The sequence below is a fragment of the Chiloscyllium punctatum genome, chromosome 14, assembly GCF_047496795.1.
Source record: "Chiloscyllium punctatum isolate Juve2018m chromosome 14, sChiPun1.3, whole genome shotgun sequence".
NCBI classification, from domain to species: domain Eukaryota; kingdom Metazoa; phylum Chordata; class Chondrichthyes; order Orectolobiformes; family Hemiscylliidae; genus Chiloscyllium; species Chiloscyllium punctatum.
In genome coordinates, this window is record NC_092752.1 from 17,806,541 (window position 1) to 17,831,686 (window position 25,146).

Here is a 25,146-nt window from a genome sequence, read left to right on the forward strand (position 1 = left end):
TACCCACATACACTACTTCCTCTGGAAGCTCATTCCACACTTGAACCACTCTCAAACTTAAAAAATATGCCGCTAGTCTTGAAATCCCCCACCCTAGGAAAAAGACACCTTATCTATACCCCTTATGACTTTATAAACAACTATTGGGTCATCTGTCAACCTCTTAAACTCCAGTGAAAAATGTCTCAGCCTATCCAGTCTCTCTCAACCCCTCCATTCCTGGCAACATCCTGGTAAGTCTCTTCTGAACCCTCTTCAGCTTAATAATATCCTTCCTATAACAGGGCGAACAGAACTGCACACTGTATTCCAGAAGAGGCCTTACCAATGTCCTGGACAACCTCAACATAACGTCTGGCTCCTGAACTCAAACTAAGACTTTTTTCTTTAGAACGTAGGAGACTGAGGGGGATCTTGTAGAGGTGTAAAAGACATTGAGACACTGAATGCACTCAGTCTTTTCCCAGAGTTGGGGAATCAAGGACTAGAGAGCATCCGTTTAAGGTTAGAGGGGAAAGAATAAAAAGGGATCTGAGGGGCAACTTTTTTAAACAGAACATGGTACGCATATGGAAGCAGTTGAGGTGGGTACATTAACAACATTCAAAAGGCATTTGGAGAAGTACATGGATAGGAAAGGTTTAGAAGGATATGGGCCAAGTGCAGGGAAATGGGGTTAGCGTGGATGGACATTTTTGGTGGCATGGATCAATTTAGGCTAACGGGCCTGCCTCCTTGCTGGAAGACTATAAAACTCAATGAGATATGTTGGAGCACATCATTGAACAACCAAGAAAAGGCAGGTGATGCTGTTTTGGCAAAAATGGCTCCCAGGTGGGAAGATCTGCTGCAATGTAAGGCTTGAAAGAGTCTGGGCCCTACATAGGGAAGGAGACAGATAGGTGATTCTTTATTGATGGCAGGATTTGTACCATCGCTTCCTAGCTCATGTAGTGTTGGTAACCCTACAGTACATGGGAGAGCAATTTTTACACCATTATTGCTCAGTGTGTGTGATCAGGAAGTTGGGCTTTGAGCCTCATCCTCAAGCTTCTCACCCCACTATGAACCTCAGTAAAGATATGTTATCATTGGAGGCACTGAAGCAGTGTGATACCAGAGCTAAAATAGCAACTTAATGAGGAAAGGTTGTGTGGAAAAGGCTGGTACTCTCTCCAGCAGAGAATGGGTGCTCTAGTTGAGGTGTTTTAATGAGTAATGGAGTACATAGTGTCGATGAACTAATTCCTCTGGTGGGAGAGTTCAGAATGGAGGGGGGATTACCTTAAAATTTGAGCTAGATGATTCGGGGTGATGGTATTTATCTACACATTTATTTAGAGAGTGAGAGCACTTAATTAGATTAGCAAGAATCTGAAATATCATTCCAGGAACATACCTCCCCACCCCTCCTCAGTCCCTAGTAATCAACTGCTTTATTAGGGCAGCATGGTGACTCAGTTGTTAGCACTGCTGCTTCACAGTGTCAGGGACTTGGGCTTGGTTCCAGCTCTGGGTGTGTATCTGTGAGGAGATCGCACATTCTCCCCACATCTGCATGGATTACCATCAGCGCTCTGGCACAGTCCGTGGATTGACCATGCTAAATTGCCCTGTCATGTCCAGGGATGTGTAGGTAAAGTTGGGGGAGTAGCTATGGTAAATGGTGGGTGAGGGCTAGGTCTGGGTGGAATGCTCCTTGGTGCAGAATCAATAGGTTGAATGGACATTGTAGGGATTCTACGATTATGATCATTGGTTGCTTCTGCATTCAACATGTTACATGAAATCACCACAATGCTGCATCTTCTGTTCAACCGTCACTTTTTAGGATTTGACAGGATATCCTTCTTATCATTAACCACCCCCATTTCTCCAGGCTGGGCACTGGCACCGCTACCCACCAGTTTGCTTACACCAGTGGCTGGGCCAGATCTTTATTATATTATTAAAGTGAAATGAATCAAGCAACTCATGCAAACACGTGGCATTCTCACCTGACAGTCCTGAGCACTAATGTTACCTGGAGAAACATTGCAGAAAGGTTCTCTTCAACATGGACAAGGTGATAAGCTTTAAATGGAACCCAAAATTTCACTTGAGGTGGAAAATTGTGGAGCACATTTTCACTGGTGTGTTTTTGTCAGGTTATCTTCACGGGTTTGGATATCCAGTTGTCTGAGATTATTATGGACTACATCACATGGACATCTGATGGGACCATGATATCTCAGTGTTGTCTGGAGGAAGGAAAGATGTGCTGCTCAGCTGAGTAATCATACCTGAAAGGTATTGCCTATAAAACTATATCAGCAGTTAGAAATACACTTACCTTGTCATATATGGGGACACTACAAGCTGCACTTCTTACCTTAAAAAGTGAGAGAGTAAATCATTTTGAACTCAAAATGTTAACTCTGTTTCTCTCTCCACAGCTGCTGCCTGGACTGATGAGCATCTCCTGTGTTTTCTGTTTTTATTTCAGATCTCTAACACCCACAATCCTCCAGAGATATACCACTTTTGGGAAGATCCTACAGTTGTCCGATTGCACACACAATCTAAATGGACATTTCAGTTACATCCTGATTGTATATTTCAGATGAATTGTGGGATGGCAACATGGTATCAAGAAAAGTCATATTCTGAACTTTATTTATATAAATGCCAATAATGATGAAAAACAGACAGCTTTTAACAAAATTTTACAAACAAGTTTTGTTGACAGAATTTTATTTTACCAAACATTTAATGTCAACAAAAGTATGTTTTTAAAGAATAAAATTACCAACAAAATAGGTTTGATCAAACAATTGGCAAGGCAAATCTAATCAGGATGTATACACTTAATGGTAAGATCCTGGGGAATGTCATCAAACAAAGAGACAGTGGAGCGCAGGTTCATGGTTCCTTGAAAATGGAGTCATAGGTAGACAGGATAATGAAGAAGGTGTTTAGCTGCCTTCATTGGTCAGTGCATTGAGTATAGGAATTGGGAGGTCATATTGCAGCTGTACGGGGCGTTAATTAGGCCACTTTTGGAAGACTGTGTTCAATTCTGGTCTCCCAGCTATAGGAAAGATGTTGTGAAACTTGGAAGGGTTCAGAAAAGATTTATAAGGATGTTGCCAGGGGTGGAGGGTTTGAGATATAGGGGATACAGTATAAGCTGGAGTTATTTTCCCTGGAGCATCAGAGGCTGAGGGGTGACTTTATAGAAGCTTATAAAATCATGAGGGAAATGGATAGGGTGAACAGCCAAGGTATTCCCCCAGGATGGGGGAGTGCAAAACTAGAGTATTTAAAGTGAGAGGGGAAAGATTTAACAGGGACCTAAAAGGCAACTTTTTCACACAGAGGATGGTGCATGTATGGAATAAGCTGCCAGAGGACGTTGTGGAGGCTGGTACAATTACAACATTTAAAAGGCATCTGGATGGGTACATGAATAGGAATGGATTAGTGGGATATGGGCCAAATGCTGGCAAATGGGTCTAGATTAATTTAAGATGTCTGGTCGGCATGGACAAGTTGTAATGAAGGGTCCGTTTCCATGTTGTATGTTTCTATGATGCTATAACCATAAGACAAGTCCTTAATGAGCTGCAAATGACTTTGCAACTGAAGTTTGCAGATCCCTATAAAACAGAAGCCATATTTGCCTAGTCAGATGGATGAAAATGATCCTGTGCCACTATTTGAAGAATAGGAACATTCTCTCAAATTTCTGGCAAGCATTTATCCATTGATCAACAACTCCAAGAACAGATGTACTCGTTATTTATATCATTTCTCTTTACAATGCCTTGCTACACACAAATTAGCTGCCATGCATGCTTCCACATAGAGACTCCCCTATTACCCTTCAAAAGTGCTCCATTCGCTGTGGAGAACTTTGCATAGTTCTTCAGACAGAGCTGGATTTATATAAATCTTTATTCTAATGAAAAATTGTGCTGGCAAGAATCTGGAACAAAGCGTCTAAAAATAAACAAACTGGAACACCTCAGAAAAAAAACAAATCTTGAAAACATTAGCTATGATGAACTCAAAGATAAAACCAACTTTTTGAAACATGCTAACTAAAAATATCCAATTTGAAATTCTTCCAACTTTCATTCCTCATTTACATGGGTGAGCACATTCCTAGTGACTAGATCGTGCCTGGACCCATTTTGTCTCATTATTATTCCCTGACATATTGACAGATAGCACTTGAAAATCTTATGCGTGAGCACTTCAGAGCTGCATTAGAGGGCTGAGTGGAGCGTTACATGTGGACATCCAAGCAGATGCTTGAATTTCTGGATCCCAAATAGCTCTTGCACCACCAGCCATGTGATAATTGAAAGATTTACCCATTCTTATAGATGCCTGAAAAAGAGGAAATCTCACATTTAGTCTTTCTGTGAGTAATTTGTAGTGTTGGTCAATATTAATATGGATCTGTGTGGGTAGTCCTTCAAGGTGGGAACGATGCTCGTTTGTGGCAAAATGCTGTGTGAGGAATCTTTTAACATGAGAAAGATTGTTGCACTGTAGTTACTATGTGGCTTTGGTTGATTTACCTGTTCCCATCTGCCATGGGCAAACCAGGGAGATTTACAGGTTGATAAACAAAACAAAAGCTCTTAATCAAACTATTATGGCACACCAGTGGACCCTGACCCCAGGCCTTCTTGCTCAGAGATAGGGACACTGCCATTGTGCCACTGAAAACAGTGAAAGGAGTGTACTGTCATATCTCGTCCCACCCACCCCTTCCTGCGAACACCTTCTGCCCCTAGCATAACAGAGCCTGCGGTATTGGTCTGTACAGCTACTTACAGACTCATTCTCAGAGGGGCTGGGGCTGGGGAGAAGGTAGCCAAGAGTACAATAGGTGGATGGAGGTTGGGATGAAAGTGATAGGTCAGAGAGGAGGGTGGAGCAGACAGGTGGGAAGGAAGATTGGCAGGTAGGACAGGTCATGAGGACAGTGCTGAGCTGGAAGGTTGGTGAGTCTGTTTCAGGACATGGTTGAAGAGCTTCAAGGCAGAGGAGATGACTTGGGGGTTGCAGTGAGAGGGGGACTTACTGAGATTCTTGTAGAGAGAGGAGGAGAAGAACTTTGTCAAGGTAGGCATCCTTGCAAGAGGATCCGCAGTAAGGTTAAAATCAACTAGGCAAAAGTGAGGGCTGCAGATGCTGGAAATCAGAGTCTAGATTAAAGTGGTGCTGAAAAAGCACAGCAGGTCAGGCAGCATCCAAGGAGCAGGATTCTCTCCACCTCCATCCCCTTCATCCCCTCCACCTTCATCCCCACCTCCATCCATCTATTGTACTCTTGGCTACCTTCTCCCCAGCCCCACCCCTCTTCCCATTTATCTCTCCACCCGGAGGCTCCTTGCTTTCATTCTTGATGAAGGGCTTTTGCTCGAAACGTCGATTTTCCTGCTCCTCGGATGCTGCCTGACCTGCTGTGCTTTTCCAGCACCACTCTAATCTAGATTCTGATTTCCAGCATCTGCAGCCCTCACTTTTGCATCATTCTGAGAGTGGAAGAGAGTCATCTTCGTCTGCAAGGGACCGCCGATGATGATAATGATGATGATGATGATGGTGGGCACAAGAGCTCTAACCACATTTAATAAAATATATTTTTTTCAAATCAACCAGTTCAAGAATTATTATGTACCTATGGAACAGGTGGGATTTCGAATCCAGGTCACCTTGTTCAAAGGTAGTAACACTACCACTGCACCACAAGAACCCCTCAGATTGATTACTAACCCATGTGTGTTTATAGAACTTCACTTTTACAAGGTGTTAACTGAACCCAGAGCTCTGTGACTACCACAACACCTTCTGGCAGAGCTCCCCAAAGTAAGGGGTTGACATTTCAGGCAGGAATCAGGAGGTGGAAATTTAGGATTGTGCCCCTGTGCTAACAATGGCCAACCTACCTTCTCACTTCAATCAAAATGGGGTCACAGTGGGTAAAAATTTGGGGAAGCCTCACCATCGGAGTCTAAGGTATTTAGGAGTCCAAACCAAAAATGCTGGAAATAATCAACATTTAAAAATCAATAATTAAGCTAGACAGGGCTCAGAAGAGATTTAACAGGATGTGACCAGGAATGGAGGGTTTGAGTTGGAAAGAGAGTCGAGATAGGCTGGGACTTTTATCGCTGGAGTATAGGAAGTTGAGAGGTGATCTTATAGAGGTTTATAAAATAATGAGGGATATAGATAAGATGGATGGTAGCTGTCTTTTCCCTACGATGAGGGATTTAAAGATTAGGGGACATATTTTAAGGTGAGGAGAGAGATTTTAAAAAGACATGAGGGGCATGTTTTTTACACAGATATTGGTTCGTGTGTGGAATGAACTTCTAGGCGAAGTGGCATGCCTGGGTACAATGTTTAAAAGAGATTTGGATAAGTACATTAAAAAGAAATGTTTGGAGGGATATGGGCCAAGAGCAGGAAGGTGGGACTCGTTTAGATTGGGATTGTGGTCAGCATGGACTGGTTGGACCGAAGGGTGTGTACCCTCTTTGTATGACTCTATAACAGGTCAGGCACCCAGAGAGAAACAGAGTTTCAGGTCCAAGGAATGGACTTTCTCTGACATGGTTCAGGTGGGGGTAGTTGGACCTGATCTGAAAGCAATAGAAGCTTGCCTCTGGCTTGATTATCAAACCAGAAATGAAGAATGCTTGGCTTCTCTGTGTGTGTGTGTGTGTGTGCTAGAATTGACTGGATCTATGTTAGATCACCCGAAGACATGTGCAAGTATCCCAGGCACCAGCAGTGTGTCTGGGGAGGGTTAGGGTCACTGAGGTACAGTTAAGGCAGCGGGGCAGGTACAGGAAGTGGACTGGAGCTGATACCATGAATGAGAGTCGCTCGAATCAAGGAGTGGGTTAGTTTTCCGGCGCAGTGCGGTTCAGGTACAGAGCTGCAGACCTCGTGTCTGTGTGTGTGAGAGAGAGAGAGTTACTCCAGTTCTTTCTGGATGTGGGCTTCATGTACTGTGGGGATTTGCTTGTCTGGAGTTTTTTTGTGGACACTTCTGCCTTCTTGGACCAGTGAAAGGTCGGGGTGGAGAGTAAACAGTCTTTCGGGAACCTGCGGCGCGCACTCAGGGCTTTTTTTTTCCCTGCTGGACATGATCAGGTAAACTTGCACTCTGACTTTCCGGGTGTTAAGCTGCTGGTTTATTTAAAGAGGGGCGGGTAAGTGAACCGAGGAATCAATGCTGTTTCTTTTCGCACAGTTTGGAAAACAAGTTCCTGTTATTTCTCAGTAAATAGTTTCTCTCCCCTCGCATTGCGCTCCTTTTACATTGTAAAGTTAATTTGGTGTAGCGTGTGTCACTTGGGGTCTGCCATCTACTGGTTACTGGACGGTGGGGAAAGGCACTGAAGCAGAATGGAATTTTGTAGCTGTCTTTATTCACAGGGGGTGAATGAGTGCGTGAGGTCCAAACCGAATGCAGATTTTTGCAGGGATGAGAAGGGAATGAGGTAATTTCTAAATAGACATGTTCAGCAGATTTGAGCTACTTTAAAAATAGATTCAGTGGTTATTTATTACAGTAGTTGGCATGTGGAGATGCCCACGTTTTATTGCATGTTATAATATCGACGTTGCTCTAAACTACAGCCTGTAACTGCACAGTTTTCTGCACTTTTTCTGACTAAACAACAATTAAACTCTGATTTATCACAGGCTGTGTGTGCTTACAGCAGTTAGACTCTGTAAAGTAACAGGTCCCCTAGATTTTTATAACTTACATTAGTTAGTCTGTTAATCTGTTTTAGTGCCTGCAAAACAAAATACACATCAGCTGATTTACCAAGAGTGAGAGATCCATTTTTACATGAATCACCTATGAACAGAGTTGAGTTGAGTTTGTGGACAGTGTGAATTTGAAAGATCTTGCTTTTTGGAGAGTTCCAAAACCCTTCACAACTAATTAAGCATTTTTTGAAGTGTTGCCTTTGTTTTAATGTAAGGAAATTGAAAATGAAGCACATATTTGTTTGGACTTTTTAAGAGCGGTCCTTAATTATGAAGGTCTTCTGGTGCAGTACCCGTGAGTTTAGCACTTAAACACAGGCCCCCTTGGATTTGGCATCTTCTAGTGTTCTAAATGGTTCTGCATTTTCATACACTCAAAATGGAACTTTGAATTTGTCAGTATCCATGAACACGTGTGAGTACTTGGTGAGTTTTGGGTGTTTATCAAGAATGTCTTGTGAAAATGTTTTCATTAGAGATGTTTATTTGCTCTGGAGAGTTTTACAGAGGGTTGGGGGAAGTTTACCCTGAAAAGTGGAGGAAAATATTTGGAATACTGTTGACTTTTTTAAAAAGTATCCATCATCTTGCTTTTGGTTAATGGAGCAGATGAGTGCATTGTGAATTTCAGAGTTGGGTAACCCACTGTGGTCAAATTACTAGAGGCTTCTTGGAGTTGTTGTTTGTTTGAACAAAGACAGTGTTGTCCATTTTTAAGGAAATAATTCAGATAATAGACTGAGAGGCAAGTTACTCGTACAGTTCATGGAGAACAAAGAATAAGTAGCCGGGTATCAGACAAAACAAGAGAGAATGAGGTCAATCTTTTTAAAGTTAAACATGTCAACATCAAAACTTGTTTTGCATTCTTGACCAACCAGCAGTAAAGCACAAAGGCAGATTTGAAAATAAAGTTATCTTTGCTTCCTGGGAGAATTTAAATGTGCAGAATTTAGAGATGGTCAGTAATTATATTCCAAAAGACTCCTTTGACTGGCATCAATGGAATGTAAAATAAAAACAGAAAATGTTGGGAATACTCTGCGGGTCTGCAACATTTGTGGAGGAGATGTTCCACTGGTTTGCGAATCATTGGAATGCATCTGCTTTGGTGACAAGTTGGGTAAGCAGCATTTTATCCATTGGCAGGTAAAGGTGTCTTCCTCAGTCAGGCTCTGACCACAGACTGAATATAAAAAATGTATTCACTTAAACTATTTTTTCCATAACTCTGCTATTACCTTGCAAATATGACACCATAAACAAATTTTAAACACATCATGCATTTTTAATTGCAGTCAATATATTTTAAGGTCTACTGATTTACTTGGTCAATTTTAAACTTCAGTATTTTCCATATGTTTTCATCAAGAAAGGAATTTAACGGAGCAGTCTATCCTTTGGGTCTGCATTTATGTAAGACGAAGTAAGAGATTAATCATATCTGCTCAGAATATATTCTCACATGTGCATCACCTTGTCAGTGGAACTAAATTAGCTCAAAAGGTGTCATTGAAAATACTCAAATGTGATTGTGATTTTAAAACTTCTCTTTTTACAAGTGTGTTTTGTTCTAAGTAAGGAGGTTATGAACTTGCATTGCTTTATCAAAAAAATGTTAACTATTTTAGGAAAAACTATTAGAGCTTGGAAAATTACCAACTGGCACATTTCACATTCCAGTCGGTCAGAGAAAACTATCTTATGAGTCAGGGATTGTTGCATTCAGAAAATGCGAAGATGATTGTTTTTAATTATTTTGTGTAGTATAATTTTAATGTTCTCTTCCTGCATCCTTCTCAAGCAGCTGTCATCATTTTTGACCCAAGGGTTTCTTTGTTTAACAGGTTCTGATACCTTAAGCTCAATTTCCCTTGTCCGAGGATCATGGTCCTGTTGAAATGTGTCGATAGATTTTCATATCTGTCAGGTGCTAAGCCATGTGTCGTGTTTAATGTTTTCCTGCCTAAAGTCAGCTTGTTGATGGTTCAAGTCATCAGAGTAGTGTCTGTTCAAAGGAGGATTAATTTTCTTTAAACTTGGAGGTGAGGGTGCTTGAAATCATTAGACTCAGTGGCTGATATTCAACCTTCTATACACCATTCTGCAGAATGGGCAGTTTGTGACACAGGATCATCAATTTAAAGTGTCACTGTAAGTGAGCGGATAGGTCAAGTGAAAGCTCTCTCCAGATAGATATGTTAGAACATGGAATGTTGTGCCACAGGGAGTGGTTGAGGCAGAGCCCTTTGCATTTTTAAAGGGAAAGTTGGATAAATATATGAAATAGGGCAAAATACAAGGCTGGGGGAGAAGGAACAGTGGGATTAGTTTGAATTCCTCTGGCAGTGATTTAACACAAATATAATGGGATGAATGATACTTACCAATGTTATAAACTGCGAAGGGGTCTAAGTGTTCTTGACCCATTTATTCACCAGCAAAGCAAATAGCCAGATAAGGTGGAATTGGTTGTGATAGATAAGGAAACGGGCAGTGGTTGTAAAATGACACTGTCTTTCTATCATTGGCAGGCTACCGTTGAAGTCAGATTTATTGGTCTCTGAGTAGCACATCAGTTTTAAAGATATATTGCCTACCTTTTATGTTTTGAAAAAAACAGGAGATATGTCTTTTTTTTTATAGTTAATGTATCATTGGTGACATTGTGAAGTAAATGGTTGTAAAACTTTATCTTTTCTAAGCTTTGCTCATCCTTAATTTGTTTTACATTGGTATTTGGTGGATCTTACAAATGCTTTTCAAACATATGTGATTAAAATGTAGAATTTAAAGTACTATTTTCATCGCTAAAACAGCAGAGGACTGCCCAGTGGTTATTTCTCAAAGTTAAAGCCATGAACTCTGAGAGGGGATGAGTGAGGCTTTACGAAATGCATGTTGTTGGAAGGCTCAGTTAGTTTGGGATTGTAGCATCTTTCACAGTTTAGGGATCAAACTTCTGTGTCACGTATGAAGTGGAACCAGTTAGCCAGATGGCTACTGGAGATGTTTCATAACATCTCTCAACGGGTTAATTAGAAAATATCCAGTCTTGGAGTCTATTGCCTCACCCTGTCCATAGTTTTTTTAAAAAAAGACGAACAAAGGCAGAGATTGCTGGAAAAGCTCAGCTGGGCCAGGCAATATCTGTGGTTAGTGTTTCGGGTCAAGTGACCCTTCCTCGGAATGGGCACTCAACCCAAAATGTTAATTCTAATTTTTCTCCACAGATGCTGCCAGATCAGTTGAGTGTTTCCAGCAACTTCTGTTTTGGTTTCTGATTTACAGCATCCCCAGTTCTTTCACTTTTTCTAATTGGTTTGTCTGTAGGCAGAAAATTGAAGAAGAAACATATAAGGAGTGGTCAGTATCTTAATTGATTAGTGTGTCAAGGATAACAATGAAATGTACAATTCCTTGCTTTCAACGATACAATGCTCATCTACTTATTTCATTCAATTAAATCATTTATTGGCATAGAGCCTGAGTCTTGTTTCCGTAGTGTATATATTCAATTCACTTTCAGGAAGAGCGGGATCATACAGTGCCATATGATACATTCCAGCTGTGCCTGTATAGCGTAAAGATTGTCCAATATGCTCCCTACGACTGTATCTCTTACCTAATGTATTCTAGATCATAGGACAAGCACGTCTTTACTGCAGGAGCTGGTGATGTCAGTCCCAAAGGATAAGGAGTTGCAGTTATGAAGACAGGCTGGAGAAGCTGAGATTGTACTCACTGAAGAGCAGGCTGAAAGGAAATTTGATAGAGCTATTCAAAACCAGGGCAGGAGTTCTGGACCAAGTAGATGGGGAGAAGCTGTTCCCACATGTCAAAGGATTGAGAATCAGAAGGCACATTTTGAAAGTAATTAGCAAAAGAAGCAAAAGTGACATGAGGAAAATGTTTTTACATGTACTGAGTGGTTAAGAAATTCCATGCTTGAGAATGTGGTGGGGGAGGTTTAATTGAGGCATTGAAATCCTTTCACTTCTCTTTAGTGAAAACAGTTTCAGTTTCTGCAGTCTGTCTTCATAACTGAAGCTCATTATCCCTTGGGACTGATATCACCAGCCCCTCCAGCTATGCAAGGTTATAGGTAGGAGGTGGAAGAGTGAATGACTCAGTCAAAGAGCCAGTTCGGATATGATAGGCCAAAGTGCTGTAATAATTTTGTTGTTCTGTGATGCTTCTGCAATATTTAGCACGAGATCCCAAAACTATATCATAAAATGGATCTCTGGGTGACCAAACTAGACAAAACATTGAAGTCTGATCAGATTGGACAATGTTGGTTCAACATAGCCTCTGTTGACATCACTTTTCAGTTACAGCCACACAATCTTAGCATTCTATTAGCTTTCCAAGTGGAATTATTAACGATAGACTGAAAGTACTGATTACACAATCACCAGGTTTACATGTCTTCAGGACAACAAGTAATGGTGAACAATGTTATGGCATTTAAAAGAAGATCTTTTAGGAAATTTGACCAACATGTGGCAAATAAAGGTTAACTAATGATTTTCTAAACTAATTCATATATGACAAGAAGCCTAAGAGAGAACGAGTGTTAATTGGAAAAATAAGCAACTTATTTTCAGGAGGGGGATTTGGGGGTAAAATTACAGTTATATTAAATGTATCACAAGGACAGGGTGCTAATCAGTGGATATATGTCGAGATAATAACCTGTGTTAAACATGCCTGTTGCCACTTTCTAATTTAATAACAGTGGTATTTAAGGCTATAGTGCTACCTTCTATATAGTTAAAAATCACACCACCAGGTTATAGTCCAACAGGTTTAATTGGAAGCATGAGCTTTTGAAGCACCGCTCCTTCATCACCTTTGATTTTGTAAAAGAACCCTACACATTATCAATGAACCCTACACATTATCAATAACCTATTGCCTAATTATCGAATTACAGACTGTACCAATGAGGGGCAGTGTAAGAAAACCCAGCTCTCTCTTCCACCAAGTTATCTAATCACCCAATTAAAGACACCAGCTCTTTTCAATTTTTAAAAAAAAACTTTGCAAACCAACCACCAATCACCTAACGAACACCAGGACAATACAACAATAATTAAAATCAAGAAGGAATCGAGAAAGAGGCTCAATCAAAATGTGGTTGTACAGGGAAGTAAGGCACTACAACCCCAGCTGTGCCCACCCCCATCTAAAGGTCTCCAGGTGTTGCATGCTCCCATTCCAAGGCCACCCAGACATAAATGTAGCTGTAGAAGAGAGGCATTATGTCTCCAGCCATGGATCGCTGTCTGGACCTGTTGATAGTTTTGGAAATCTCCTGGCGTCTGACTTCTTTCATTTTCCATCAAAAGCTTAGAGACATTACTGTTTTGTTGCCTGGGCAATGACTCTAACAGATAAACCATATACAATGCCAATGTTGCATTGGTATATCTGCTACCCACACGTGACATTTGTATTGACACCAGCTTATTGTTGGCATGACAGCGAACTCCTCACTCACTCTGTTTATCCTCACATGGCCTGGAGTCGTCACAAATGAGTGGATAACTTGGACTAACTTTTAAAAAATGCTGAAATCCATTATTATGAAAAGGAATTAAATGTCTTCAGTTGCCTCTGATGTTGCTTTGGTCACAGTTATTTATTCAGTGTTGTCTTTAGTTGCAAACTTTGAGTAGTTAGCTTTTGGGAAACACTGTCAGTGTTCTTGAAATGTTCTGAGATTCAGCCATGTATATTCTCTAAGGATTAAGCACCTCTCACAATAGTTCTTCATTTTAAAGTTATGAATGTTCCCATATTGTCCAATTTTTGACCATACAATAACAGGATGCGCTTGTGATTTTGAACATTGTACTTGCAAATTATGCTACTGTTCTTTAGCTTTTGTTCAAATGTAGACTGAGAAAATATATAGTGAGAATGTTAAAAATATTCTTATATGCAATGAAAGGGTCACCAACAAGGCTAACATTTGTTGTTGTTCTAAATTGTCCCTAGTACTTATTTTAATCATCTTGTACAGACCTGTTGTGACCCATATCTAGGACATGTAGAACTTGAACCCAGGCCTTTTGGCTCAGAGGTAAGGACATGACCACTGTGTCACAAGACACTTCCTAATAACATTTATAGATGATGGTAGAGAGCTGAGTGTGGCGCTGGAAAAACACAGCCGATCAGGCAACGTTGAAGAGCAGGAGAATTGACGTTTCGAGCCCTTCATCAGGAATGTGAAGGGGTGGGGAAGAAATCTTTCTTGTCCTCATCCTGGCAGTTGTAATTTAATCCTCTTAGTAAGACGGCTTTTTGAGTGTCTGTAAGGGTCGGTCAGATAAGTTTTTTTTTATCCATGCTTCTGTGTTGTCAGTCTTGTTACTTTATAAAACGAAGCTGCATCAGAACATTATTTCAACAAGCCGCCACACACTGCAGCACAAAGGAACTACACAGAGCAGAGGAAAATCACTTATACCATGTATTCAAAAAGAATGGGTACCCAATAAACACAGTCCGCCGATTTCTCAACAACAAACCCAAACAAGCAGACAAAACACGTCCAGAAACCCCAGCCACTCTCCCCTATATCAAATACATCTCAGAAATGACCACCAGACTGCTCAGACCTCTTGGCATCATGGTAGCCCACAAACCCACCAACACATTAAAACAGCAGCTAATGAACTTGAAAGACCCTATACAGACAACAAGCAAAACTAATATTATTCACAAAATACCGTGCAAGAACTGTGACAAACAGGCAGAAAACTAGCCACCAGGATACATGAACATCAACCAACCACAAAACAACATGACCCTCTCTCACTAGTATCCTTACATACAGATAAGGAAGGACACCAGTTTGACTGGGACAACACATCCATCCTAGGACCAGCCAAACAGAGACACGCACGAGAATTTCAACCGGAATTAGATCCTAGTTACTCACTCCGTGTATTATAATTTTGCATACTCCCCTGGCAGAGCTGGTTTCCTTGACCTACCTACCTTTTGGTACCAAGGTGGACACAACCACTGGATCTTCTCCTTCTGTGTTCTTCTTCAGCCTGAAGAAGCCATCCTAAACTCTGGAATCATTTTTATCCCAAATAATTTTCTCAAAAGAATTGGTCACAAAAAAACGTAAAAGTTCTGTTTTTTCATGTTGAAAATTGGCATGCCTTCGATAAATAATAAACCAAGTCGGGCAATGTCTTAACCAGGAGCTTGATCTTAGGATTATAGTGGGAATTTTATGATTCCATTTACAAATGGTTTACTGCAGTGAAAATGAGAAATGGGGTTATTGGGTGCCACATTAGTGGAGTACAGGATGTTCTCTCGCTCTTTCTATCTGACACTTCTGTAAATAAGCACAGGGTCTGACTCCAATTGTGGACAGGTCACCCAGTCAGTGGAAGGATACCACCTCCAACACATCATTTCACCCTCCCATGCTAATACAGAGGATATGATACATGTCCTCTTACCTCTCTGCCTCTTCACAGGCCAAGGCCCAAGATGTCCATGTGAAGCACTAATTTACTGTGTATCTACAGCTCATAATACAGTCTCTTCTACAGACAAGGTGAATGCTATATAGAGTACCTATGTTTAGTCCTTAAGCATAGCCCAAACTTTCCAATGCTTGCTATTTCAATACACTATCTCGCTCCCATGCTACATGTGTTGCAGTGTTCCAGTAACAGGAGGGCAGCATTTTTCTTTTGGGTAGCAAGTGGTTAGAATCTGGAATGCACTGTTTAATGGAGACAAAATGAACTGCAGATGCTGGAATCCAAACTAGACAAACAGGAGGTTGGAAGAACATGGCAAGCCAGGCAGCTTTAGGGGGTGGAGAAGTCAACGTTTCGAGTATAACACTTCTTTAGGAATGGAGGTGGGCGGAGGAGGAGCTGCAGATAAAGGGAGACTGGGGGAGGGTTTTCGGTGTGGAGAGGGGTGGAGTGGTGAGGTAGTGATAGATGAACACAGAAAGGGGAGGCAAATTCACTCATGGTTTTCAAAAGGAAATTCAAAATGCACCTAAAGGGACAATATTTGGAGGGCTGTTCAGAAAGGGCAGAATAGTACAAATTGCCATAGTACTCTTGTAGAAAACTGGGTTGGACACAATAGTCCAAATGGCTTCCTTCTGAGCTATAATCATTAAGTAACTCTGGTCAAGGTACATCCTTTTGCATTTTGCCTGACCTCAACGTTTTCATCACATTGGATACCTGACGTGTAAAAGTACCATACTTGGTCCTGACATCCTCTTCCTTGATGATTTTTTGATTTTACTCTTGTGATGAGAAAAGTAATGGCTCTGGAGGAATAATTGTTGCAGAGTGTTTTATGCTCTGTCCAATCTGATGGTGTAATTCAGTCCCGGGTGGGGATATCAGGAAAATGGCTCTGTATCTTCAAGGGAATAGATGTGCCAGCTGTGTCGAATAGAAATGCAGGAGTGGAGAGCTGATTTTTAAAAAATAGATCTTTTTATTGAAAAAAAAAGATTTTAAAGATTTTTTTACAAAATTAGAAAAATAATACGAACTGGTATATTCCACTTTACAGTATAATAACAACACCAATATGAAATTTAAATAAAACTAAATATAATTTATTCTACAAACAAACAACCAAAACATAAAGTAGGATATCATACATTGCTAACAATAAACAAATCAGTAAATAAATAACTAAATACATGCTCAAAATAGACTTATATCACGTCATAACAGAACCTGTGTTTATACGGGATTCCTCCTCCCGGGGGCTCCCGAACTAGCCAGAACCACTACCACGGCTAAACAAAGGCCCTGGACAATATGGCCGAGATATCTGTGTCAGTATAGTTCAAAAAGGGCTGCCATGTTCTATAAAATAATTCCGCTTTTTGGCACACCGTGTTCGCAGGGAAGTCAAGGGGAATATATTCCATGACTATCCTGTGCCAGTTCGAAAGTCCTGGGGGACCTTCGGATACCCAATTCACTAGAATATTTTTCCTCACACAAAAGGAAAGAATAGTGAATAATTTCTTCCCATGTGCATCCAAAGAAGGGAAATTTGGGGTGCCCAAGAGTAGGGACATTGGGTTCAATCCAATCTCTGTACCCAAAATCGTTGCCAAGGCATTCACGGAGAGCTGTCTTAGCACACTGGCAGTGTCCTCACTGTGAACCAGAAAGCCTGGGTTCAAATCTCACCTGCTCCAGATATTTGTCATAATATGTCTGAACAAACTGATTAAAGATATATCTGTAACCACAAGCTTTGCTATATATTAATAATTCCTGATGAAGGGCTTATGCCCAAAACGTCGACTCTCCTGCTTCTCGGATGCTGACTAACAAGCTGTGCTGTTCCAGCGCCACACTCTTGACTCTGATCTCCAGCATCTGCAGTCCTCATTCTCTCCTAGTATATATTAGTCAACTGGAGAACATGAGTGGCAGTTAATAGATGGGAAAAAAGTACCACAGGTGATAGGAAAAAGAAAATATTCACTTGTGCATAAGAACACATCATCACCATCACCATCATCATCATAGAAATCGCCTAGAAGAATGTCAAAGTGCCTTGTCTCCCTCTTGTCTGCCACAGCATATGTGGGAGTGCAGGTGTGTTCCTCGTATATCCAGTACTGTTGAGTGGTCTGGTTAATATGACTCTCCATGAAAGCTGTCAACTTCTCCATGCAGCATGACCTCATGGTTCCAAAACTTAAATCCTCTACTAATAAAAGCTAACACACCATATGCCTTATTAACAGCCCTATCAACCTGGGTGGCAACTTTGAGGGATTTACGTACATGGAAACCGAGATCTCGCTGCTTATCTACAATGCCAAGAATCTTACCATTCGCCTAGCACTGTTTATTCCTGTTACTCCTTCCAAACTGAATCACCTCACACTTTTCTGCATTAAACTCCACTTGCCACCTCTCAGCCCAGCTCTGCAGCTTACCCATGTCCCTCCGTAACCTACAATATTCTTCAGCGCTACCTATAACTCCACCGACCTTAGTGTCGTCCGCAAATTTACTAACCCATCCTTCTACATCCTTATCCAAGTCATTTACAAAAGTGACAAATAGCAGTGGATCCTTGCAGTACACCACTAGTAATTGAACTCCAGGATGAACATTTCCCATCAACCACCACCCTCTGTCTTCTTTCAGCTAACCAATTTCTGGTCCAAACTGCTAAATCGCCCTCAATCCCATGCAGTAGCCACCATTGGGAACCTTATCAAATGCCTTACTGAAATCCATATACACCACATCAACGGGCTTTACCCTCACCCACCTGTTCAGTCACCTTCTCAAAGAACTCAATAAGGTTTGTGTGGCAAGCAAGAAGAAATATAGTGGTAGTAGGGGACAGTATAGTGAGGGGCATTGACACTGTTCTCTGCAGTAAAAAATAAGAGTTTAGAAAGTTGTGTTACCTGCCTGGTGCCGGGGTTCAGGGCTAGAGAGGAACTTTAAATGGGAAGGAGAGGATCCAATCATCGTGGTGCATGAAATAGAAATGATAAAGAGTGCGGTTCTGCAGTCAGACTCTAGAGCTAGACCCCAAATTAAAACGTAGAACCTCAAAGGCCCTAATCTCTGCATTATTAGCAGAGTTATGTGAAAATTGGCATAAAGAAAATTAGATTAGAGAGATGAATGCGTAAATCAAAGATTGGTGTGGGAAAAATGTGTTCCACTTCATGGAGCACGGGCACCAGCACTGGGAAAGTGGGATCTACTGATGGGCAGTGTCCACCTGCCCTGATGGGGCTTCTGTTCTTGGCAACTATATAACTGGGGTAGTGGATAGGATTCTAAACTGAATCAAGGAGGAAAGGAAGAAAACTTGAGAAGCTATGGTTGATCAAAGAGTAGAATTGTGACCAAAGAGAAAGGTATCAATATGGAAAATGATAAAAAGAGTGAAGGAATGGAGAGAGAGTATGAATTTAAAAGTCAACCGAGAACTAAGACCATAAGTGGTTAGCACCGCTGCCTCACAGCGCCAGAGACCCGGGTTCAATTCCCGCCTCAGGCGACTGTCTGTGTGGAGTTTGCACATTCTCCCCGTGTCTGCGTGGGTTTCCTCCAGGTGCTCCGGTTTTCTCCCACAGTCCAAAGATGTGCAGGTTAGGTGAATTGGCCATGCTAAATTGCCCATAGAGTTAGATGTAGGAGAGTGGGTCTGGGTGGGTTGCTCTTCGGAGGGTTGGTGTGGGCTTGTTGGGCTGAAGGGCCTGTTTCCACACTGTAAATAATCCAATTTATAAAGAGAATCTATTCCCTACAGTCATTTGGCCCACTGAGTCCATGCCAACCCTCCAAAAACATCTGGATAGAAAAAGAAAACTAGGAACAGGAATAGAGCGTTCTTGTGGCACATTGGTAGTGTCCCTACCTCTAGGCCATGGATGCCTAGCTCCAAATCCCACTTGCTCCAGAGGTGTGTAATAACATCTCTGAAAAGGTTGGTTAGAAAGTGTCTATCGGAGAGGGGTCAGCCGTTTGAGTCTGCTGCACCAATCAATATGATCAAGGCAGCTCATTGAGACTCAGTCCCTGTTCCCCATACCTTTTGATCTCTTTAGCCCTAAGAACCTTATCTAACTCCTTCTTGATCTCAACTGCTTTTGGTGGCAGAGAATTCCAAGCTCACCACTGTCCGGTTCAATTTTAGTAACAGCGCCTAACTTGCTCATGTATGTTGTTAGATGTGTCTCATAACATGTCTGAGCAACGTAACCGAGGTAAAGAAAACATCACTTGCCAATGTAATTATTACCTAATTGTAATCATTCAGCAAACGCCATCTTGTTAAAGCAAGGGCCACGTCTTGTTTAGACTCATTAGAGGTTGTTCCTCTGCTGTTACAAACCAAATAGGCTCTTAGACCCAGTCAAGGAGAGAGGAATGGCGGTAACATCCTTTTACTTTCAGATATTACATTTCCCCCTGTCTCTCGAAAACAAAATATATTGCTGTGGGAATTTCAGTTTTGTATATATTTTAATTAAAACATTTCTACTCATGACCCTGAAGATATTCCCAAAGTGCATGGTCAGGTATAAGTGTCAATTGTTGGAGTGCATTTCCCTGGTCAGTGCCTGGAGGGAGAACAGCTTCCCACCCTTTAAGAGATTCACATTTTCCTAACGTTCACCGTCTGTGCTGTGACCACACCCAACTGACCACCGCACAGCAGATATGTTCCTTCATAATGGACTGGGATTGAAACTTGCCGCGTGTGAAGCAATTTCTCAGAACTTGGGGCTGTCGGTCCATCAACTTTCCATGAGTAATGCTACTGGCTGTGGGCCACGTTGAGGGGCTCTTAATCCAAATGCTGTAGGAATTGTTCAGAGTGTAATGACGGTACTTAGCTGCATTGTTTTCCTTCTTGGTATTTTCTGAAGGCTGTGGTCTCAATGTGGAGGAAGACTTGTGGCTCTTGATGGAATAGTGGGCAGACAACAGTGCAGAATGGGTCTCAGCAATGTGAGTTTAATTGCAGTTTCAAATTCCAGCCCATTCCCAAGACGCCCAATAAATATATTACAGCCTCTCTTACTGGGTAAGCAATCTGTTTAGACTGGCCTTTTGATAAAACCTGTGCTCCAAAAGTTAATGCTTTCCAAATAAACATTTTGGTATACTTATAAATACCAAATTAAAAATTACACAACACCAGGTTATAGTCCAACAGGTTTATTTGAAAGCACTAGCTTTCAGAGTGCTGCTCCTTCATCAGGTACTGATAAATATCATCTTCCATTCCAAGCAAATTTTTTCTATTCACTCACGGGACAAGGGTGTTGCTAGCTGGGCCACTATTCACTGCCCACACCCAGTTGCCCTTGAGAAGGTATGGTGAGCTGTCTCCTTGAACACTGTAATATATGTGCTGTAGGTAAGTGCACAGTACCACTAGGTAGGGAGATCCAGGATTTTGACCCAGTGACCCCGAAGGAAGGATATTATTGTTCCAATTCAGGGTAATGAGTAATTGGAAGGGAATTTGCAGGTGCTGTATTGATTGCTGTTGTCCATCCAGATGGAAATGGTCATGGATTTTGTAATTACTCCCGAGGGAGCCTTGGTGAATTTCTGCAGTGCATTTTGTAAACGGTACACACTGCTGCTACTGAGTGTCAGTGGTGGAGGGAGTGGATGTAGTGCCAATCAAGTGAGCTGCTTTGTCATTGGTGATACAAAAGCATAAACACGTGCACCAACAAATTCAAGAACAGTTTCTTCTCTGCTGTTATCAAACTTCCTCATTTTAAGTTTAAAAGTTGACCTCACTTTTTGTCCATCTTCTCTGCAGCCATAACATTGTATTCTTCACTCTGTTCTATTACCCTAATGCACTTTGTATGGTATAATCTGCCTGTCCTGCATGCAAAGCAAAACTTTTCACTGCACCTAGGTACATGTGACAATAATAAACCAAATCAAATCAAAAAGGTAGTGTCGATGGAGCTGAGCTCATCCAGGCAAGTGGAGACTATTTCATCAGTATTTATTTGTGCCTTGTAGATGGTGAATAGGTTTTGGGGGGTCAGAAGGCGAGATACTTGCAGAAGGGTTCTTAGCCTGTGACCTGCTCTTGTAGCCACTGTATTTTATATGGCTAGTCTACTTCAGTTTCAGGTCATTAATGATCCCCAGGATGTTAATCATGGGAGGTTCAGTTTTAGATAATACCGTTGAATATCAATGGTTAGACTCTCTTATTGGAGCTGGTCATTGCTTGGAATTTGCATGGCATGAATTCACTTGCCATTTTTTAGCATGGTTATAAAGTATCATGAGGTTACTTGTCTTTTAAGCTGTGATCTATTCTAGTCTAATGAAGATTTTTTTAAAAATCAGTACCTCATCCTCGCACTTTGACCTGGATGTTGACTCCTGGCCGGAGTCATGTGGGCAGTGTTCTACAAAGCTGGAGAACTGTCTGTCTGTCCCCAGTAAGCCCCGAGTAAGTGTAAGTGAGCAAGGCCTCTGCTGTCTCCTGTTTGAACCTGATAGGACTGTATTAACTGGCAGAATGCTCAGAGCAGCTGGTAATAGGTTCCCACCCGGTGAAATGAACTGTTAGTCAGGTATGTGCTTATAGAAGTTAATCAAGAGGACATCATTGTGAGGGGAAGGAAGAGCAGTCTATGACAGGACAGGTTTCTTTCTGGGACTCATCCCAGTCCTTTTAGAAGACCAAATATCCTAATTTAAATATAAATGACTTGCCTGTCTGGGCATCTACCACACACACACACACACACACACGCACATACACACTTGTTCACTTCCTGGATTGTTCAAGAGGAGAAGCCATGATGGATTCCTTGTGCAAGCCTGAGGTTAAAATTTTCTGATCAGCCTCAAATGCCTCTGTTTGTGAGTCTTTGTAAATCTCTTCTCTAGAGATTGGTAGAGGCTGAGCCATTGAATATGTTTAAGGTACCGATAGGTAGGTAGTAGATTGACTAGCGAGGGAATTAAAGTTTATCAGGGGTAGTTGGGAAACAGGAGTTCAGGCCATAATCAGATTAGTCATAATCCTATTGGATGGTGGAGCAGGCTGAATAGGCTGAAATGTTCCTAATTTGCATGCTTGTATCTCGTTAGTGTTTGACGTACTTAAATCAGAAATGGACAAATCATTTGCCTGCTTTTGAACAGCAGGATTACATACTGCAGGACACCAGTGATATCAGAGAGGATTAAGTGTAATAATTACTGCTTAGCCCTCTGTTTTACCCTTGGCAGGCAGGGTTAAAAACAAACTTTTTTTTGCTTTCTTAAGCATTGTTTCACTTTACACTCTTTCAATTTAAGTAAGTTAAACATTATTTAGCTTCACGCATTATGGTCTCAGTGAATGTTCTGAACGTGGGTTCAATGATTGAAACACAAGAGTACATTTGGCTAAGGGCCACATCCCAAAAGATATTATGAGCCTTTGAGCATTAAAAATCTATTAATAAAGAGAGTACTGGTTGTAGGTTTAGATTGTGAAAAATGAGGGAGTGATGCATCCAGGGGAGATAAATTGCATCCTTGAACAGCAGAACTAATTAAGCAGGTGGGCTAAAGAATAGCAGATGGATTTTAAAGATAAATGATGATGATGGAAATGGTAAACAGGTGTACCTGATAAAAAGACCCTGTTCTGAGAGGCCAAGAAGAAAATTATTTCGATGCAATTATTGATCATCACTAGAAGTTACCAGCCAAGGTGAAGCTATCAGAACTAATCAGCGGCTTGAATTTATCTTCAGAGTCTTGCATTTATGCAGGTCATTGGTAAGGCCATAATCAGAATAATTTGGGGACTCTACCTTAAAAATTATATTACTACAGAGAAGGTCTCCAGAGAAAAATGGCAGAGATAATTCTGGAATCTGATGAAGAGAGACAGGTTGAGCAGAGTCTGATTTGTTTTGAGTAAGAGGTTATGAATCAGATCTTCACATACTGAGAGGCAGTGCTGTTACTATGCAGATGTGAGCTAGCCATCTGTCTTGGATGGTGAGTACAGAATTAGCCATCCAAGTTTTAACTCTTACATTACCATCTTCCCTTCTCATTTATTCCATTTTTATATTCTGCTCACCAACGTAGTCAAATTTCCATCAGTAAGAGAAGCTGTTGCATCTGCTATGAAACCCATTGATATGACTGCATTATATAAACTTTAGGCATTTTTTAAGCTGGTCGAAAATGTATGAAACATTATCAGTCAGTCCCTTAGTTTGAAGCAATTTTTTTAACACCGTAGTTTTTTTTTGTTGTGAATGTAAATAGTAACTGGTGCGTAAAACGTTTGCAGGCTATGAGAAAATCATTGATGCAATGGAATAGAATCACTTGTGATGAAATTCTGATAGGAAGGAAATTAAATAAATCAACCAGCCAGAGTCGCTGGTGCCCTAATGAGTGGAGTCTCCTACTCTTCATGGGCTTTCTCCTTTTAACAGCTAATTACACTGCAGGCTTTGTGTGGCTCTGCACTTCTCCATCACTTCAAATGTTTTCCGAAATGTTCTGTTTATCCCTCACATCTATTGGGTTCCCAGCCAGAAATTACTTAAGTTGAAGTACTCACTGTCTGCTGCGACATTCCTGGAAAATGATTGAGTGTGATATCCTGCAACAATTTAGCTGCATGTGGTAAGTGGCAGTCAAGGTATTTAAACAGCATTTTAGCTGTGTTAGCGATGGTTCATAAATTCTGACGGTTTTATTGAGGTGACAAATCAGTTCTGCTGGTAGACCAAAAATAGCAGTGTTTGATGAGAGTGAGATAAAAGGGAGGATTTGGATTTTAAAGCTGCAAATTTGGACCAAATGTGTACTGTACCTGAGCTCAGGGCATTATGCTATTCATTGTAGCATTTATGTAAAGTGGCTTCTTTTGGCGCTGATGCTGCAGTCACAGTGGAACTTGCATTGGACCGAATCCTGTATCCCACCGCCAGGGGTGGGTAGCTGGTGGGCAGGTCAAAGGGTAAGGATGTAAAATTGAGTGCTAAGGCAACAGCACGTAGCAGATGAGGCAGTTCATTGATGAACTAATGGCCACTTAAGACCCCCTAGCCCTTCTGGCTATCTGTTACTATCAGAACTGGGGCTACTCCAAGAATAGGTGAGGGAGTGCATCAAATATCTAGACTACTGTGTAAGAGTGCAGGCTTGTATTTGAGAGTCCCTGTGTGCAGTGGAAGCCTCCCCCAGCCCAGCTGCACCTCCCCGTGTTTTCCCCTTGAGCTCACACGCCTCTCCTTCAGATATGTCAATATGTTTTCCTTTGAGCCCAAGAACTCACTTGCTGTGGGCTCCTCTTCATCAGGGAGGCTCGCTGCAGTTCCAGCATTGGCCACTGCTCCCGGTGGCGCTGCTGGGCTAAGGAAGCCAACGGCCTTTCGATTGTCTGGCAAAGTGAGGCTTCTTCCCAGATTGCAGCGGAAAAGCCACCTCCAGCATTCTAAAGGCCTGATGGGTGTTAAGTGGCTATCTTATAAGCTGACCAATATGTCAGGGGTGAGGGCCCTTTGACATGTAAAACTCACCCTGTGCAATAAGAATCAGTACTGTCATCAGGACAAAGTGGATTGATGGCTCCCACCTTCGGTTGCTGTAGCTGCCAATCCTGGAGCCACTTCACATGCATTTGTCCAAATGCTGCACATGCTCAGATACTTGGATGGATGCCAAAGAAGGCACCCCCACCCCAAGCAGGTCCCCTTCCACTCCCAGCCTAAGCTTGCCAGCTCTGACTAAGTTAAAAATCACACAACACCAGGTTATGGTCCAACAGGTTTAATTG

General features: G+C 41.5%; 1 protein-coding gene across 2 annotated transcripts in view; it reads left to right on the forward strand.

Annotated features, from left to right (window-relative positions):
- Positions 1 to 6,811: 6,811 nt before the first annotated feature.
- The window catches only part of adamtsl7 (ADAMTS-like 7), a 454,799-nt gene continuing 436,464 nt past the window's right edge, over positions 6,812 to 25,146 (forward strand). The window contains exon 1 of one of the 2 annotated variants that reach the window (XM_072583993.1): positions 6,812 to 7,161. The gene's annotated coding sequence lies outside the window, so the exon portion shown is untranslated. The remainder of the gene's footprint in view (positions 7,162 to 25,146) is intronic. The other variant, XM_072583994.1, reaches the window with a different exon arrangement.